This window comes from Boleophthalmus pectinirostris, unplaced genomic scaffold, assembly GCF_026225935.1.
Source record: "Boleophthalmus pectinirostris isolate CB_2022bp ecotype Guang Dong unplaced genomic scaffold, ASM2622593v1 HiC_scaffold_8, whole genome shotgun sequence".
In the NCBI taxonomy this organism is placed as follows: Eukaryota; Metazoa; Chordata; class Actinopteri; order Gobiiformes; family Gobiidae; genus Boleophthalmus; species Boleophthalmus pectinirostris.
In genome coordinates this window covers 1,714,883-1,729,076 of record NW_026571515.1, presented here as the reverse complement: position 1 = coordinate 1,729,076, position 14,194 = coordinate 1,714,883, and the positions used below count along the sequence as shown (strand labels likewise).

The window sequence follows — 14,194 nt, the reverse complement described above, 5'->3', positions numbered from 1 at the left end:
GGCAGAGGTGGGAGTCTGGTCGTGGGGGCAGAGGTGGGAGTCTGGTCGTGGGGCAGAGGTGGGAGTCTGGTCGTAGGGGCAGAGGTGGGAGTCTGGTCGTAGGGGCAGAGGTGGGAGTCTGGTCGTAGGGGCAGAGGTGGGAGTCTGGTTGGAGTCTGGTGGGGCAGAGAGTGGGAGTCTGGTCGTGGGGCAGAGGTGGGAGTCTGGTCGTGGGGCAGAGGTGGGAGTCTGGTCGTGGGGGCAGAGGTGGGAGTCTGGTCGTGGGGGCAGAGGTGGGAGTCTGGTCGTGGGGGCAGAGGTGGGAGTCTGGTCGGAGTCTGGTCGTGGGGGCAGAGGTGGGAGTCTGGTCGGAGTCTGGTCGTGGGGGCAGAGGTGGGAGTCTGGTCGGAGTCTGGTCGTGGGGGCAGAGGTGGGAGTCTGGTCACACTCTCTCTGACCTGGGGCTTTTCTCAGGAGTTTCTGCTCTAATTCCCGACGTTAAACCCTGAACAGGAGAGAGAACAGAGGAGGGACTGACCCGACTCCAAACCTTTCACACACACAGAACACGAGAAGCACCGGAGCCTCACACCGAGAAGGTTCTGGGCTCGAGTCCCAGACCAGATGTACAGATCTACTCTCTGATCTGCTCTACTGGAGTTTCCTCGTCACACAGACCTGGAGTTGTGTTTTGTTTCATTCACACACGTTTTAAACCCTGCAGATTGAGGCCGAGTTTTTCTCTCAGACATAAAACGCTCTGTTCCACCTTGTGATGTCATCATGTGGTGATACAGGAAGTGCTCCACTGTGTTTTTAAACTCCACACACCTTCACTCGAATCACCTGGATCATTTCAGTCGTGGAGTTGCCGATCTCGACTGAACTAAAGAGAAAAGGAGCTGAGAACTTAAAACTACCACTTTATGACATCACAAGGTGGAACAGGTTTAGTACTAGTTTAGACCTGGTTAAGTCCTGGTTTAGTCCTAGTTTAGAACTAGTTTAGACCTGGTTTAGTCCTGGTTTAGTCCTAGTTTAGTCCTAGTTTAGTCCTAGTTTAGTCCTAGTTTAGTCCTAGTTTAGTCCTGGTTTAGACCTGATTTAGTCCTGGTTTAGTCCTGGTTTAGTCCTGGTTTAATTCTAGTTTAGACCTGGTTTAGTCCTTTTGTAGTCCGGGTTTAGTTCTGATTTAGTCCTAGTTTAGAACTAGTTTAGACCTGGTTTAGTCCTGGTTTAGACCTGATTTAGTCCTGTTTTAGTCCTAGTTTAGTCCTGGTTTAGACCTGGTTTAATACTATTTTAGACTTGATTTAGTCCTGGTTTAGTCCTGTTGTAGTCCTGGTTTAATTCTAGTTTAGACCTGGTTTAGTCCTTTTGTAGTCCGGGTTTAGTTCTGATTTAGTCCTAGTTTAGAACTAGTTTAGTCCTGGTTTAGTATTAGTTTAGACTTGATTTAGTCCTATTTTAGTCCATGTGATGATACAAGAGCTCCACTGTGTTTTTAAACAGACTTAACACCAGTTTATGATCAGTGTTCATGGTTTCTTAACAAGTTCTCAGATGTCAAATTCTAGATATAAATACTTGAAATCAGTCTGACATGAGTGAAGTTCATTCATTCATACTCATCATAAACTGGTTTTAAGTTTATTTATCTCAAACTTGCATCTATAAACTTATTTCCAGCTCGTGAACACTGAACACAGACGCTTCATTCGAGTCTAGAGGTCGATTATTTTAAGAAAACTCGTCCAGTAAAATGATCTCGCTGCATGGACACGTTATTTCACACTTTTAAGTCATTTTCTGATAAATTTAAAGGTTGTATAGAGGATGTTTTAAGGGAAGAGAACTACAGCAACAGTCCTTGTGCGCTTTCAGAATTAGTTGAAGTTTCCTGTCTAGAAGTAATTTAGCGACCGACGTGTCAGTTTTTAGACGCTTCGTCTGCTTCAGTCGCGCCATCGCTGGAAGGAATCTCCAAGAATCACCTCAGTTTGGTTTTGCTCCTTTTCCCCTTCTTCTCTTCTTCTTTCAGTGACCTTAAAAACCGACTTTCATTTGCGGCGAACTGGTCGTGGATTCTCGTCCGCCAACAAACTTTATGCGAAATGTGAGGAAGCTACACTAGTCACTTACACTAGGGAGTTTGATTGACAACCTAACAGCCAATAGAAAATGAGGGAGCCTCATTCTCTATTGGCTGATGTTTATCTGGCCTCATCACATCCACAGTTGATAGATTTTTGTTCCTTATTTTTTTTGGTCATCATAATTACAAGGCCTGCGTCTCTGTAATGGTATTTTAAACTTTCATTGACAATTTGAAACTAAAAAAAAATCCTCCATACAACCTTTAAGTGTTTAGATCTTACATTTTGGCCAAGATTTTTTTTGCAGTGTGTAAAGAACACCTCCCTCCCAGCCCACGGGCACCAACGAGCTCCACACACACACACACACACACACGCCTGTACACACACCTGTACACGTGCACACTCTGAATGACTCTGAATGACTCTGAACTCTGAATAACTCTGAATAACTCTGAATAACTCTGAATAACTCTGAATAACTCTGAATGACTCTGAATAACTCTGAATGACTCTGAATGACTCTGAATGACTCTGAATGACTCTGAATGACTCTGAATGACTCTGAATGACTCGGTGGATCTGAGGAGGCCACATGGGGCCTGACGTCAGCCCAGAGCGAGGACGTGTTCCTGGGTTAATCCTCGTCCCTGCGGCCGTGACGTGAAGCTCCGGGGAAAGACGAGCGTTTGGATTAAGACTATTTGGAGAAAGCAGAGCAGGACACAGGTCCGAGGGTCCGAGGGTCCATAGGTCCAAGAGTCTGCCGGCCTTCAGCTCAGAGAGAGTGGAGCGCTACGACCGTAACCCGGGATGAAGATGCGACGGATCCACTGAACCACGAATTTACCAGTTCAACCAACATTTCAGTTTGATCCATAAACTCAACACTGACTTTAAATAACTGTACGATATCAATGTGTTCAGTTATTTCAGTTAAACTTCAGCTTTTCTGGAGAAACCAACAAACAAAACAAGAAACAAGTGGACTAAGTGGACTCCAGTCAAATGAAGCTCATCGAGGCTGGAGTTACAGGAGCAAATTTGCAGCCGAGTTTCAGATTAGGAATTTATTTATGGACAAAACAGGAAAATAAAAACACCAGGATCATGTAGAGTGAGTTTTTAAGAACATTTAAAGACCAAAGTGACGAGGTTCACAGCAGCAGAGGGAGGAGCCACAATTTTTCAATGTAAAATCAAGTGGAGCCAGAGTCGATGGAGCCGTAAACGCCCCCATGCTCACTTCCTAATTGAAATGTGAAAGTTGCTGATTCGAAACAAACCTCGGTACAGTGAGCTTTCAATATTTCAAACTGATTCAATATAGTTCAATAAAACTAAAGTCTAAATCTTATCTGTGACAGTAAAAGTCTTTGTTAAATCACTTCTTCTTGTGCAAAGTTCATATGAAACACAAACACTTTAATCGTCAAAACAGTGAAAATGTCAAATGTGTCGCTTAAATGAGTTTCCTTCCTCTGAACAAACAACAAAACTGGAGCTGGAACTAAATCATTTTGTAAAATAAACCAAAAAATATTCTTGTCGATATATCAGCATCATCTCATAAATCACTTCTTAAGCCCGTCCTTTAACTGGTTTTAGCCTGATTTTATTCCTTATTTATTTTTTATTCTGTTTCTTTTTATTTATTTATCATAATTTATTGGATCGTTTGCATCATTGTTTGTTTTTGTGCTTTCTGTGCTGTTTTTATGATTTTTGTGTTGTTCTTTGCTGCTTGTACAACACTTTGTAAACCTTGATTTTAAAAGTGCTTATTAATTTAATTTTATTTCATTTAAATAAAATTTTAAAAACTAAATAAAATTATATAAAATTCAAAATAAAACAGAATTATTTTTAAATTAAATTTAATTTAATTTTATTGATACAGCAGCGATATCGATACTGTATCTTCACATCTTATGATACGATATATCGATATTTCAATATCTTTACACACTGAGCCAAGTCTGTGCAATTGACTTTTGATCATGATTTGTGAGTCAAACCATCTCCAAACTCATTTAGTCGAGTTGAAACGAAGCTTAACAAAGTTTATTTTGGGATATTTTTTTATATAAATAAGTATATTTATTTTATGTTTTAAATATAGAGATTGTAGAAGAGCTGGATATAGAGTTTATATATATATATATATATATATATATATATATATATATATATATATATATATATATATATTTTTTTTTTATATTTTTATTTTATTCATTTTATGTTTTATACGTCACAAAACTGCTGTAATGTTCAGATTTGTAGCCGATGTTTATTTTCAATTTAAAGTTTTGCGTGAATTATCAATAACAAAAGTGTTTTTTGAGAGAGAAATGCTGAATAAATGCATCATGTCACTAAAAAATAATCGTGATTTGACCAAAATAATCGTGATCATGATTTTTTCCATAATGGAGCAGCTCTTCCTCAGCTCTGTTTGTTTATTTCTCTCCCCAGCGTTTGGTTCTGACCCGTCTGCGGTTCTTACCTTTCGAGCTCTGAGGTGCGGTTCCGCCGGGGGCTTCAGGCGGCGCACGTCACCTGGTCCATGCGCACCTCCAGCTGGCAGGCGTCCGGCCGGTCCTGGGGGTTCACGGCCAGCATGTCGTGGAGGAGCTTCTTGACGCCTTCGGACATGGAGCTCCTGGCCTTCTGAGGAATGTGCAGCACCATCTTGGGGTTCTCCAGCAGAGCCTCGCCCACCGGAACGATCTCCGAGCCCTGGCGGATGTAGGTGCCCAGGAGCTCGCGCTTGGACTCCGCGTCGATGAAGGTGATGCGCTCCAGCATGGCCCAGATGATGATGCCCAGGGCGAAGATGTCCGCCTTCGCCGTGTAGTGCCCCTCCCACACCTCGGGCGCCATGTAAAAGTCCGACCCGCACGCCGACGACAGCCAGAACTTGTTGATGTTGTTCTGGTTGGCGTCTTTGGCCCCGGCCTCGCAGATCTCCTCGTTTTTACAGTTGAGCGCGGCGCAAACTTTGCTCAGGCCGAAGTCCGCCACCTTGAGGACCGGCGAGCCCGTCTTCTGCGAGATGAGGATGTTGTCGGGCTTGAGGTCGCGGTGCACGATGTTGTTCTTGTGGAGGAAGGCCACGGCGCTCGTCAGCTGCCTCATGAAGCTGCGGTTGGTGTGCGGGTCCGGCCGGCGGGACAGGATGTACTGGTTCAGGTCCCCGCCCTCGCAGAACTCCATCACGAACCACAGGTAGCAGGGCTCGGCCGGGCAGCCCAGGATACGCTCGCCTGAAAACACAGACGCTCGTCACTCAGAGGAACAGCAGGGCAGAAGAAGGTTCAGGCGTCACAAATACACAAACAGTTACGTCCTAAAAGATACACCGATGTACTGAAGATTCCTTAAGGTGATTTTAAGGTTCTGGTTTAAGCCAAAGTCCTGCACGGGTCCGTTTTTGGAGACCGGAACCCGCCCACACCCGCCCGTTAACCCGTGATTATATCAAAGTTAAATCCGCACTCGCCTGGACCCGATAACATTCCACCTGTTACCCGCACGTGCCCGTGATAAATCAGCGTCAGACCATTAGTCCGACAGCCCAGTAGTCCAGGACTAGACCAGGACTAAACCAGGACTAGACCAGGACTAAACCAGGACTAAACCAGGACTAAACCAGGACTAAACCAGGACTAAACCAGGACTAAACCAGGACTAAACCAGGTCTAAACCAGGACTAAACCAGGACTAAACCAGGACTGAATCTAAGCCATGTCATTAGTGGATTATAACTATTTACACACCGCAAACCATCGAGCCAATCGCCAGGACTACACCAGGACCGGACCAGGACTAAACCAGGACTAAACCAGGACTAAACCAGGAGCGCAGCGTCGAGTAGATCTCTGCTGGTGGTTTTATTTAATAAAAACACTAAAGTCTCTCTCTGTGTGGTCCATCGTTTTGGAAAAAGACTGGAAATGTCTCTTATTTCCAGGACAACAGATGTTCTGGACGTATTTTTCTCCCGTTCGTCGTTCATTTGATTCACCTGACCCACCCGTGTACCTGCCCGGAAAGTTCCAGAAAGTTAAAACCCGCTGTTGGGTACTCGCAGGTCCCGACACGGTGCAGGACTCTGGTTTGAGTCCCTGTTTGGTTTTCTTCTGGCCTAGTCCAGGTTTAGTTCCAATTCGCCCTTAAATCAGACCTATTCTGCAAAATGGACTTTTCAGACCTTGAAACCGAGTTATTGTCGCCTCCTTCTCATTTTTTAGAAGTTGTATTTGGAGTCATTAATCACGTTTGACTCTTTAATCGCTTATTTTCAAAACGCAAGTAAGTAACATGTTTTTATAGTTGCGAGTGACACCGACTTTACTCAAACCGAAGTCCACCTCGTTGAGAAGCGACGAGCTCGAACAAACCGGGACGAGGGGCTTTTTTACTCTCGCACACCTGAGACCTGAGGAAGTGAAACTGCAGGTGGCGCTGTCGTCCTGCCTCCAACGTCACAAGACTCTATGTTTTTATTCAATTATTACTGTATTTTAGTGACGGGATGAGACGCAAATTCCGCAAGACGAGGCGAGATACGAGTTTGGGTCGACGAGAACGAGACAAGACGAGATTTTAACATAAATCCTAACTCTAACTTTTACGATTCAGTTTCTAATTTTGGCCTCACCATTTTGTATTTATTTGATTTCATATTTTTATTTCCGTTCTAGTCCTGCTTTTTTGAAACTGTACGAAATGTAAAAGCCGTTTAATATTTCCGTGTCGACTCATCGCTCTCCGCCGCCGTCGTTTTTGATCGAGGTCTTTGCGACGCGAAGTAATTCACCTCCACACCACCAGGAGGCGACGAATTAAACCTGACGCTCGTGTTTACAAAACCAAAGATCGAATGATAGAAAATTGCACATCGGTCAACGCAAACAATTTGACGCACGACCTTAAATTGGCCGTAACTCATCAACACGTGAACGTTTTTCATCCAATCCAGATTTAAACATTGGAAAAAAAATCGTACAAGTTAATTTTTTTCATTCCGTGTACGATTTTGTGGGAATTTTGTTTTGCCGCACGAAATCTTAAACCATCCATCAATCCATTTCCAGGTGTAATTTGTGCCCAATTATCTGCAATTTTTCCAAACACCGTGTGAGATCAAACTTTTCTGTAGGTGACGTCGGGCGGCGGCCGCACCCGTCGCCTCAGAGTCACTTTCGCTTCGTTTCACACTCGGACGTGATTCGATCTGTGGTCTGAGCCACAACCTCAAACCCACAAACAAGAACAAGTCACGCTACAGAGCCACACCTGCTCCTGCGCACGGGAACGGAGCCAAAACAGAGCCACGGGAGCCAAAACGGAGCCACGGGAGCCAAAACAGAACAGTCACGGGAGCCAAAACAGAGCCACGGGAGGCATAAAACCGAGTCACGGGAGCCAAAATGGAGTCGCAGGAGCCAAAACAGAGTAACGGGAGCCAAAACCAAATTACGGGAGCCAAAACAGAGCCACGGGAGCCAAAACAGAGCCACGGGAGCCAAAATGGAGTCGCAGGAGCCAAAACAAACTGAGTCACGGGAGCCAAAACGGAGTCACGGGAGCCAAAACGGAATCGCGGGAGCCAAAATGAAGCAACAGAGTCAGAATCACCGGAGTCAAAACGGAGTCACAGGAGTCAGAAGCACCAGAGTCAAAACGAAACACCTGAGCCAAAACAGAGTCACCGGAGTCAAAACGAAGCAACAGAGTCAGAATCACAGAGTCACAGAGCCACAGAGTCCAGAGCCACAGAGTCCAGAGCCACAGAGTCAGAGCCACAGAGTCAGAGAGCCACAGAGTCCAGAGCCACAGAGTCAGAGAGCCACAGAGTCACAGAGCCAGAGTCCAGAGTCACAGAGTCAGAGAGCCACAGAGTCAGAGTCACAGAGTCCAGAGTCACAGAGTCAGAGAGCCACAGAGTCAGAGCCACAGAGTCAGAGAGCACAGAGTCAGAGAGCCACTGAGTCAGAGAGCCACTGAGTCCAGAGCCACAGAGTCAGAGCCACAGAGTCAGAGAGCCACAGAGTCACAGAGTCCAGAGCCACAGAGTCCAGAGCCACAGAGTCAGAGAGCCACAGAGTCACAGAGCCACAGAGTCCAGAGCCACAGAGTCCAGAGCCACAGAGTCAGAGCACAGAGAGCCACAGAGTCAGAGAGCCACAGAGCACAGAGTCAGAGAGTCAGAGCACAGAGTCAGAGAGAGTCAGAGAGTCAGAGCCACAGAGTCAGAGAGTCAGAGTCAGAGCACAGAGTCACAGAGTCAAGAGTCCAGAGCCCAGAGCCACAGAGTCCAGAGCCACTGAGTCCAGAGAGCCACAGAGTCACAGCCACAGAGTCCAGAGCCACAGAGCCAGAGAGCCACAGAGTCAGAGCACAGAGTCAGAGAGTCAGAGCCACAGAGCCACAGAGTCGAAGCCACAGAGTCAGAAAGTCGGAGCCACAGAGCCAGAGTCTCTTCTCCCGTCAGAACGTTCTGTTCGTTCCGTTGGTTCCGTTCGTTCCGTTCGTTCCGTTCGTTCTCGTCTGAGCTCGAGGAAACTTCTGTTTTTTCAGGTTTATGTTTCATATTTCTGTAAAAACTAAAACTGACACAAAACTCAACTGTCCCTGTCAACATCTGGAATGTTCCACAGTGTCACTTTAAAACTGCTCAACTTCACTTTTATTTAATCACAAAGTTCAAAACTACAGTGAAAAACAAACACTGTGACGCCTCTCCACAGATCTGACCTGGAACTGGGCCTGGTTTGGTCTAGTTTAATGCCCTACTGCGGAACATCTCATAATAAACCAGGACTAAAACAGGTCTAAACCAGGACTAAACCAGGTCTAAACCAGGTCTAAACCAGGTCTAAACCACTAAACCAGGTCTAAACCAGGACTAAACCAGGTCTAAAACAGGTCTAAACCAGGACTAAAACAGGTCTAAACCAGGTCTAAACCAGGACTAAAACCAGGACTAAACTAGGACTAAACCAGGAACTAAACCAGGAACTAAACCAGGACTAAACCAGGACTAAACCAGGTCTAAACCAGGTCTAAACCAGGAACTAAAAACAGGACTAAACCAGGAACCAGTCTAAACCAGGTCTAAACCAGGTCTAAACCAGGGACTAAAAGGACTAAACCAGGACTAAACCAGGACTAAACCAGGTCTAAACCAGGTCTAAACCAGGATCTAAACCAGGTCTAAACCAGATCTAAACCAGTATTTTACCTGTATTACCACATGATGACATCACGAGGTGGAACAGAGTGTGGAACAAAACACGACTCCAGCTCCGTTTACAAAAGCTCCGAAAATAGCGTTTAATAAAATAACATTTCACTTTTAAAACACCGTAACACTGCGGAACAATCCGGGCAATAACGTCGCCATGGAAACGAGCAGGTGACACACGCTCCACCAGAAAAGTGACATAATGAACCTTTAAGACCGTCTGTCAAATGTGTGGATCTGATATTAGAATTGTCTGTATTTTGGACTAAATAAGTGACTATGTTTGAGTAAATCTTTATTATTATTCGTCTGTTTACATCTGCAAAGCTCCAAACGCTCTGCTCCACCTTGTGATGTCATGAGGTGGTAGTTTTCATGAACAGCTGAGCGACGCCTTTTACTTTTTGTTTTGTAGAGAAATTGCGTCAACTCCAGAGTCTGAAACGATCCAGGTGATTCCAGTGAAGGTGTGTGGAGTTTAAAAACCCAGTGGAGCTCTTCTTCCTGTGTGTCAGTCTCTGGAATGTTCCGCACTGTGACTTTAAACAGCTCCACTTTACATTTATTCAATTACAAGTTTTGGTTTTAAAGCTCAAAAATCCCTCGAAAGACAAACCGACACTGAGACTGAGCGGAGTCGCCTCTCCACAGACCTGACCTGGAACTGGGTCTGGTTTGGTCTCCATGGAGATAGAAAGGTTTAATGCCATACTGTGGAACATTCCAGACAAAGCAATAAACCAGATCTAAACCAAGACTAAACCAGATCTAAACCAAGACTAAACCAGGTCTAAACCAGGTCTAAACCAGGTCTAAACCAGGTCTAAGTCAGGACTAAACCAGGTCTAAACTAGAGATAAACCAGGACTAAACCAGGTCTAAACCAGGACTAAACCAGGGTAAACTAGGTACTAAACCAGGACTAAACCAGGTCTAAACCAGGACTAAACCAGGACTAAACCAGGACTAAAACCAGGACTAAACCAGGGTCTAAAACTAGTACTAAACCAGGACTAAACCAGGTCTAAACCAGGACTAAACCAGGTCTAAATCAGGACTAAACCAGGACTAAACCAGGTCTAAACCAGGACTAAACCAGGTCTAAAGTCAGGACTAAACCAGGTCTAAACTAGTACTAAACCAGGACTAAACCAGGACTAAACCAGGTCTAAACCAGGACTAAACAGGTCTAAAGTCAGGACTAAACCAGGTCTAAACTAGACTAAACCAGGTCTAAACCAGGTCTAAACCAGGTCTAAGTCAGGACTAAACCAGGTCTAAAACTAAACCAGGACTAAACCAGGTCTAAACCAGGTCTAAACCAGGTCTAAACCAGGACTAAACCAGGTCTAAACCAGGTCTAAACCAGGACTAAACCAGGACTAAACCAGGTCTAAACCAGGACTAAACCAGGACTAAACCAGGACTAAACCAGGACTAAACAGGTCTAAACCAGGTCTAAACCAGGACTAAACCAGGTCTAAACCAGATCCAAGCACTAACGTCGCCATGGAGATGAGCAGGTGACAGACGCTCCACTGAAAAAGTTACATCATCATTAAGATTAAAACATTAAATTATCAGATTTTTTAAATTATTATTATTTCTTTGTGATTTTGTCATTTTTAAGCAGTTTTTTCAGTATTTTGATTCAGTAAAAGAAAAGTGTCTTTCTTTCTCTTGTCAGGGTCAAACTGGTCAAAAAATTGGGACATTTTGTGAATAAAACTGGGACAAATCTGTAGTTTTGTGTAAATCTGGTGGGACGGGGGACACCGGCTCAACCCTGGGACTGTCCCGGGTCGAAACGGAACAAAAAATCTAAAAATGTTTGGTGATTTCTTTCATAAAAAACAATTCCTGCCTTCCCATTGGCTCAAACACAAAACACAGGGGCCATACATTAATATTGCATCTGAGCTCAGGGTGAACGGTGACACTTACATAACTGACACACAACTCAAAGAAACCACACAATACTGGTCCTCACAAGTCACCCGGAGCCTCCACAGGCCTCAAAACTCCCCAAAAACCGCAAAAAACCGCACGAAAAACCTCAAAAATCACCGCAAATCACCTTTTGTGCGCGACCTGCGGAGAGGCGAACAAAGCAGAAACTGGGTCAAACTGGAGCCGCGACACAAACAAACTCCCCTCAGCTCCACGATAAACGTCTAAAACCTCACAAAAGCGCAGCTGTTTTTCGTGCAAACCGTGTTACCGACGTGAGGTGCGTGATTTTTACGCGGAAACGTGATATTTGACGCGCGGAGGGGACGCGGCGCCGGAGAGTACACGATGTTCCCTGTCGGAGCAGACGCGCTGTACGTGCGCTCTATAGGCGACGTATGGGCTGATGGCGTCACCGCTGCTCCATTCAGACCCACCAGCTGCGAGTCCACGGCACTTTCACTGTCACGAACACGCGCAGACCCCCACGAAAACACGCGCAAAAGTCTCAAAGTGTCAAAAGTGTCAAAGTGCACACGGGAGATTCACGTTCGGAACTTTTTGTCGTGCGTAAATGTGCGCGCAGGAGACTCCAGGACGCGCAAACAGCTGTAGAAACACTTCCACGCGCGCGCTCCACCTTTCAGCACCCACACTCAGTCCACGCGCCCCCCCTCCGGCCCTGACACGCGCGTACCTTTGAGCGAGGTCTCCACCAGGCGCAGGTACTGTCTGGACCTCTTGTTGCCGTGGCTCATCTTCTGCGCCAGGCCGTTCCGCTGCAGGACGCACTCCTCCAGCTGCACCACGTTCTGGTGTCGGTTCTCCAAACTGGTCAGAGCCCAGAACTCGGCCAGGGCCAGTCCACGTTCTCCGGCGCGTCGCACTGGAGCCTCTTGACGGCCACGCGGGAGCCCGTCTTCCGCGCGATGGCCTCGTACACGACCCCGTAGCTGCCGCGTCCCACCTCCCGCAGGAGCGAGTAGCGCGGCCCGGGGAGGGGGGGCTCCAGCCGCTCGTGCTGCAGGAAGCCGATGGAGAAACAGTCGTCGTCGTCCTCGTAGCTCTGCTCCTCCGCGGGCTTCGGGAGGTTGTTGTTGTCCACGGCGAGGGTCCGGAGCACTTTCCCCGCGTCGCGCCGCATCCTGTCCGCGGCCGCGCGCCTGCAGCCCCGCGCCGGGCCGCTTACCTTTCTCCTCCTCTTGCCGTCGCATAAATCCATAACTCCTTTTTTGTTGAAAGTGAGCATGAAGGCAGCGCTTGTTTCTCTTTCATTACTCAGCCCGAAGCTCAGATCCCGCCGTCCTCGCGTCTTTCTGCGCGTTTCTGTGGAGTTTAAAAACGGGAATCCGGAGAGAACGGAGCCGCGGAGCCTCGGGACGCACTTTGGCTTCATAAACAAAATGTTCCAGCTTTGAGAACAGTGGGCGGGGCCAGGCTCAGCGCCGCGCGCTCATTGGTCCAGAGCGGAATCCTTAAGAAAGAACAAAACACACGATCAACAATGAAACCTGCGCTAAATCCTCCGCACAGGTGCGGCTCCTCGCGTGAAAATGCGTGAGAAATGTTAAAGTGCGCGGTGTCGGGGTGAACGTGCGCGCAGAGCCCCGTGCGCGCGCTCAGGCTCAGGCAGCATGGGCTGACACGAGACGAGCCGAGGCACGTGGACTCAGGCATGGAAAGCCCCCGTCAGACCACCGACAGTACTGCACCCAGCACCTACCACCCAACACCCAACACAGAGCACCCAACACCCAGCACCCAGCACACGGCACCCAACACAGAGCACCCAGCACAGAGCACCCAGCACCCAACACCCAGCACCCAGCACAGAGCACCCAGCACCCTGCACCCTGCACCCTGCACCTACCACCCACCACCCAACACCCAGCACAGAGCACCCAACACACAGCACACGTCACCCAACACCCAACACAGAGCACAGAGCACCCCGTGCACCGTGCACAGAGCAACGTGCACGCGGATATAGGACGCGCTATACCCGGTCTGCGCATGCGCAGAAGGGGGCAGCGGCCTCTTTGTGTCGCACCTGGAGATTTTTGAGGAGAGTTTCTGTGGTGACGCTCTGGTCACGTGACCACGAACAGAAACCACCAGATGCGCAGAAACAAATCAGGAGAGAAACGAGTTTATTTCTCACAAATCCCCAAATCCTCCGAGGCCAGTGAGATTTAGAAAAACTCTACTGTAATTTCTGTTTAAATGTCAGAGTCCAACAGGGGAAAAATAAAGTTTCAGATCCTCGAGTAAAACCTGCACCAGGTTTTATCTCCAAAAGATGATTTAAGAAGAAATGTGGAAGAAAAAAGAGCAGGAAGTTTCCTGAAAATTTACTAATTTTGTATTTTCAAGAAAATTTTTTGGACTTTATGAACTTTCTAAATAATTTTAATGCAAGTTTGAGTTTGTGTTTGCAGAATAAAATAACAATGAAATGAAAATAATGAAATGATTAAAATAATCCAGATTTATTTAGTTTTTGTTCTAGTTTAAACCACAGGGACATTTTCAAGTGTCTTGAGCAAAACTAAATTTGCATAAAATTTGGACCCAAATATTTTGGTCAGATGGAACTAAATGCAGGGAGAGAATCTAGAGAATTTTTTTTTTTTTTAAATGTGTAAAGTGAAAAACTTTTGTGGGTTAAACATCAACATGTCCAGAGTCTCAGACACACGAGTCGACGTCGTCTGGACGTTTGTCTGGACGTTTCCTTCTTCAGGTTAAACGTGTCGTTATTAAACATTTATTCATTATTAGTGTAACATTTTAAATTCACATTAGTTTATGTTAAACATTTTGATTTTTACTCTCCACTTGTTGCATTTAAATCACGTCACAAAGTGAAAATAACAAACGAATCATCAGTTTATGAATAAACAGTTCAACAATT

At 46.2% G+C, this 14,194-nt stretch overlaps 1 pseudogene; it reads right to left on the bottom strand.

The window, feature by feature from the left end:
• The window catches only part of LOC110154977 (serine/threonine-protein kinase 35-like), a 28,114-nt pseudogene extending 15,422 nt beyond the window's left edge, over nucleotides 1-12,692 (bottom strand).
• Between the last annotated feature and the right edge of the window lie 1,502 nt (nucleotides 12,693-14,194).